The sequence below is a fragment of the Aotus nancymaae genome, unplaced genomic scaffold, assembly GCF_030222135.1.
Source record: "Aotus nancymaae isolate 86718 unplaced genomic scaffold, 86718_ANA_hifiasm-v0.15.2.pri h1tg000040l, whole genome shotgun sequence".
Classification (NCBI taxonomy): domain Eukaryota; kingdom Metazoa; phylum Chordata; class Mammalia; order Primates; family Aotidae; genus Aotus; species Aotus nancymaae.
Window position 1 is genome coordinate 130,236,201 of NW_026988454.1, and position 6,077 is coordinate 130,242,277.

Genomic DNA, 6,077 nt, shown 5'->3' on the forward strand with positions numbered 1-6,077 from the left:
TCAGTAGAAGAAAAGGCTGGCCGACTGGCGCCTCCTGAATCACCTTCCTGTAGATGGCAGGCTTGGTGTGGGGGAATCTCTCCAGAAGACATTGTTTTTACTTAAACAAGATCAAACCCCTACCCCATTCCTCCATCAACCAAGACCCTTTCACATGTAATTTCTAAGACTGTAAACCCAAGACCCTGTCATATGTAATACCTAGAGTTGTAAGCCTATATAAAGGCAGAGCTTCTCTTTGTTAAACAAGCTTGGCTGTTAGACAAAACATGTTGCCTTGCTCCCGGCCGTAATAAACCACCTCTTCCTTCATAGTTTGGTGTCTGAGAGGTCTGTTTCTTGCGGCTGCTCCTGCTTCAGTATATAGAATTACAATTTTTTTTGTATTTTGTCACTTTTTTTTTTTTATATCAGCCCCACAGAAACAGGACCTCAAAAAATCGGATTAAGACTCAGAATTGTTCCTCTCCACAGAAATCTTTAGTAAAAGGTGAAAGATTTACACGATTTGAAGAGAAAGTAGAGTATTATTTTGTCACTGTTAAATTCACACATTCTAGGCATTTTCAATAGCTCTCTTAGGGTTTTATATATAAGCAATCATGCTTCCCAGGCTGCAAGGTTTATTCTTTGTCAAAAGGAGTCAAAAATTATGTAAAATCTGCAAATAAAGAATATTTTTAAAATAGTTTCCCGTGCCCAATTTTATGTTAAAACACAACCAGGCCAGGTGCAGTGGCTCACATCTGTAATTCCAGCACTTTGGGAGGCTGAAGCAGGCAGATCACTTGAGGTCAGGAGTTCGAGACCAGGCTGCCCAATATGGCAAAACCCCATCTCTACTAAACATACAAAAAATTAGCCAGGCATCGTGATGGATGCTTGTAATCCCAGCTACTCAGAAGGCTGAGGCAGGAGAATTGCTTGAACCTGGGAGGCGGAGCTTGCAGTGAGCCAAGATCGCACCACTGCACTCCAGCTTGGGTGATAAGAGCACAACTCTGTCTCAAAAACAAAGATAAAAAAAAAACCCCACAACCAGACATAGTTAAATGTTTTATATATGGTCATGAAACTAAATTGTCCCCAATTATTTTCATACTCCAGTTTATATCAATTTCAATGGGTAGGGTATCCTTTGAGGTATAGTTTTCCTTTCATCCTGCTAATCCATTAATTATTCTTTTCTACGTATCCACAAATGTCAGAGGTATTTGAACAGGAGCAACTCCATCTTGAATAGGGGCTGGGTACAATGAAGACCTACTGGGCTGCATTCCCAGGAGGGGAGTCACAAGATGAGACAGGAGGTCTGCACAAGGTACAGGTCAGGAAGGTCTTGCTGATAAAACAGGTTGCAGTTAAGAAGCCAGCCAAAACCCACCAACACCAAGATGGCCACAAGAGTGACCTCTGGTTGTCCTCACTGCTCATTATAAGCCAGTTAAAATGTATTAGCATGCTAAAAGACACTCCCACCAGCGCCATGACAGTTTACAGATGCCATGGCAACGTCCAAAATTACCCTATATGATCTGAAAAGGGGAGGAACCCTTAGTCTAGGAATTGCCCACCACCTTCCCAGAAAACTCATGAGTAATCCATCCCATGTTTAGCCTGTAATCAAGAAATGCTAAACCTAAATGAAGTATGAACGATTCCTTACATTCTATCCCACGCACCACATCCTCCGTAAAGATTGTCTTGATTCCTTCATAGTTATTGAATTATTATAATATTAGTGCCTATGTTCTCTACTCTTAAAAGTGTAAATGACATCAAGAACTGAATTTATAATATTTTCTACTTTGCTTCCTTAACAGTGCCTGGTATTGGGACGTGATCACAGCTAATTTAAGACAATGAAGCAGTCCTCTCTCCCATCTCCCTCATTTCCTCTTTGGCTCTTCCTCTCTGTCCCTCTCTCCCACTCCCTCTCTCCCCCTCCCTCTCTCCTGCATTCTCCCAGCGTGGTTCAGTGGCAGAATTCAGCAGCAGCGGCAGCAGTTTTCCTAATCCTGCCTCCATCCGCAGCTTTGATCTGAGCTTACCACGAAATATAAAAACACAATTTTAGAAAAAAAGAAGTTGACAGCTAAGATTTCGAACGTTTCTAAGATGGGACTTTCAGTCCTTCTCGCCACTCTGAAATCGCTGTGCAGTCGTGAAATCTTGGAGGTGGTTCTTGAACAAACCTGCCATCTACTGGTCACGTGAGGAACTGGACGAGCCCGGTGGGGGATGCGCTTCTCAGATGGAGAATCCCTGTCGGAGGCACCAAGAGGGCCAAGTAAAAGAACCCAGGTAGCATGGCAGGCTGGATGGGTGCAAATGCAGGAGGCTTAGTAGATCGGTGTGCTTTGTTTTAGCCTTCTTTCTCCCAACATTTGATAGGGTCTCCTATTTCTAGTGTGAGACATCCCCAGATAGCTCTGTGAGCGCAGCTTTTCTGGAGTCCTTCGAGGAGTGTGATGGTACTAACACATTCTGTACTCTCTCTCCCTGCAATTTCCCAAGGGGGTATCTGCGTTAGTTTAGTAGTCAGCTAAGGTGAGTTTCACCGATGCTTACATCTCTTCCTGGGATTCATCTTATAGGTTCCCACCAGCAGTAGAATCAATTTTAGGTAATTTCATCATTTAAAAAAAAAATAGATGATCATTGTGATTATCTTAAACTTTTACAACTCTTTCATAAAAGTAAATTTTTTTTTTTTTTTTTTTTTTTAGGCAGAGTCTTGCTCTGTCACCCAGGCTGGAGTGCAATGGCGTAATCTTGGCTCACTGCAACCTCTGCCTCCCAGGTTCAAGTGATTCTCCTACGTCAGCCTCCTGAGTAGCTGGGATTACAGGCATGTGCCACCATGCCTGGCTAAGTTTTGTATTTTCAGTAGAGACGATGTTTCACCATGTTGCCCAGGCTGCTCTTGAACTCCAGACCTCAGGTGATCCACCTGCCTTGGCCTCCCAAAGTGCTGATATTACAGGTGTGAGCCACTGCACCCAGCCTAAATTTTTTTAAATAAAAAATTTTAGAGAAACTGGTTCATCAGACACTTTTTGTAAAGTATATGACAGCAATGTTTATAAAGAGCTCAACTTAGACTGTAGGTCAGCCAGAACTAAGAATGCCCCAGTCCTCCACCCCTAAATGTTTGGATATTTTACTATTCAGAAGTCCTACTGCCTGCCCTTCCTCCTTCTTTTCTTTTCTTTCTTCTTTTCTTTTCCCTCCCTCCCTTCCTTCCTTCTTCCCTTCCTTCCTTTTCTTCCTTCCTTCCTTCTTTCCTTCCTTCTTTTTTTCTTTTTTTGTCAATCAAGAAAAATGACAAGTCTCAATCATTTCAGGATGTTTATTTGCCAAAGTTAAGGACATGCGCCCAGGACACAGGTCTATGCCTTTCTCCAAATATGATTTTGAGGGCTCCAAATTTAAAGGGGAAAGGGCAGAATATTGAGAAGTACACAATTTTTATATAAGAGAGAGGTAGGGAAAACTAGTCATTCATGCCTTTGTCTGGCTCAGTGAATCTGTATTTCTTACATAAGATGGCATAAACAAAAGGGGAAATGTGGGGACTCTGCATTTTACATAAGTTAACACAGACAAAATGGGGCAGGAAAACAATCGAATATACATTTGTGTCTGGCGGCCCAGGGTCACTGCACCTGTAAAGATGAGCTGTCAATGTGCATTGCCATGGTAAAATTTTAACAGATCACCAGGAATTGCCTTGAGTGCAAAATATGGGGGAGGCATGTAGCTTTTCACCTTGTAACCATCTTATTTAGGAACCAAAAGCAGGAGACAGGTTTGCATGACCCAGTTTCCAGCTTGACTTTTCCTTTTGGCTAAATGAGTTTGAGGTCCCAAAATTTAATTAAATTTATTTATTTATTTAATTTCATTCTTTCTGTTCCTCCCTTCTTTCCTTTTTCTTTTTTTTTTTCTTTTTTCTTTTCTTTCTTTCTTTTTTTTTTTTTTTTTTTTTGTGACTTCTGGTGGCAAATCTCTGGGAGATTTTGCTGAGAAATCTGGGTCTGGGTGAGGGCCCTTGGACAATTACAGTCACCCTGTTCTTATGACATGAACTCCGAGAATCACAATCTTCTTCATTCCCCTTTCAGCGAGTCCTCAGTCCACAGGATCTCACCTTGTGGCTGATTGCCTTCCTTCCTTGGGCTTTGGCCAGATGGTAATGCTGTGCCTCCCTTTGACTTGAAAGAACATTGTCAAACCCTAAGACCTAGAGATCTCAAGAGGAGAAGCCCAATTCCATGTCTGTTGTGTCCCCTGCTGAGGCCAAGCTGACGGTGGGTAGGGAAAGGGTCTGAGGAGGAGGCACACACACCAGGAACACTCTGCGCTGTCATCTGATAATTTGCTCCTTCATCAGCTCCATCTCTATGGACCTGAGATACCACAGAGGGCCCTCCATGTAGTGATGGACACAGAGTACCTGGTTTCTGTCCCACAGGACTTGAGCTGATTCCCAGGATATTTGGCTAAGCTTTCCTTCTGCACCCAGAGCCCCCTCTAGGATCTGCTTCCAGCCTTTACTGACCCTGTCACGGCCAGCCTGAATTCCTCTCCTTTTCCAGAGCTGGCTATCTGCTATCCTGTGTCAGAAAAATACATTTGCAAGACGAACAAATCCAAGAAACACTGTTTCAAAGAATAATTCAGAGCCTCATTCTTCTAAATAATGGCAAGTCAGACTTTTTTGTCTGTAGAGGTGCTAGGGTGTAAAGGGTGATGAGGGAGGAGTGAAGGAAGAAATGGGATCCCTCCCGGAGGAGGGAGGGAAGGTCCTCCTTCCCGTGAGCACCACCCTCCCCAGTGCCCTCGGGAACCCCAGGCCCACCACTTGCATCTAGGGGAGGAGTCAAGGGCTTCTGCCGGTGCTCTCTCCTCCAATCAGGCAGCAAACCGAGGGGACTGTGGAGGACAAGCCACTCTGCCTCCAGGAGATAAGCGTTGCTGATTTTTCTTTCCTTTCCCTGAGGAAACACAACACATGTGTAAGTGTCACTGCTGGGGGACTCCACAAAATTATCATCTTTCTGGTGAGCTTATCTGACAACTTTTAAACCATCTTTCATCCAAGTCCCCAAGAAACAGCTGATGGCATCACCTGAACTTCTCCATATTCATAACACTCTTCATATTGCTTGGATTGACCTTGTTTTCTTGTCTTCATTTCTAACCTCCTCTATTTTTCTATCCACCTTCTTTCCAAGGACTTCCACTCCCAATAATGACACCTTACAGCTCTGTGGGGATTTTGTATCATGATTATATTCTTACTCTATCCTGACACCAGCACTTTAACGTGAGCCATGCACATACTATTCCTGTGCAAAAACTAAGAAAATTGAGACCCCTGCAAAGAACAGACTAATCCAAAGTAAAGCTTGCCCAAATGTATAGCAAAGCTAGAATGAAAATCTCAGTCAGCGTAAACCCAGGGCTTCTTTCGTCTAGTGGCTGAGGGAGTTATGAATGTGGGCCACAGGTGACCGCCGCATTTGAAGAAGTGAATCGTCTTGCAGAACATCCTTGAAGCCGACCGTGAGCCTGTCTCTGCTGCCCCCTGGTGGCCAGGCGGATCCATGACTCCCCTCTCCTGTTGCTCCTGCGCTCTCCGGATGCTTGTTCTTCCCTCTCCTCAATTCTAGCAGCATAAGCTTCGTTGTCCCGCTTCTCCCAGAGGTGGACTCTAGTCAGAATGGCAAAGAGATCGTGACTCCTTTTTTTTTCCTTTCCCACACACCAACATCTTCCTGCACAAAATAGCCTCGCATAACATGTAGCATAACTGAGGATACAGCTCTTATCTCAGCACAGGTGGACCTCTGAGAAAGTGTATGCAGATGATTTACGAGAAAACACCCACATGAGTGTAAACAGAGCTTCTTTACGCGGTCAGTTGGTGCTGATGTGACTGACCATTAAAAAACTTCAAATAATTCCAGCACTGGGTACCACAGAGATGATACTACAGAAAGCATGCAATGGTGGGATCTTTTCACACATTTGGGTGTATAAAGTAAATTTCTGCATTTTCCTATTACGGA

The 6,077-nt window shown here is 43.7% G+C and overlaps 1 non-coding gene across 1 annotated transcript; it reads right to left on the reverse strand.

The window, feature by feature from the left end:
- Positions 1-412: 412 nt before the first annotated feature.
- LOC135268465 (U5 spliceosomal RNA) lies at positions 413-528 on the reverse strand. The gene has a single exon (XR_010336783.1). It is a non-coding gene; the product is annotated as a U5 spliceosomal RNA (small nuclear RNA).
- Between the last annotated feature and the right edge of the window lie 5,549 nt (positions 529-6,077).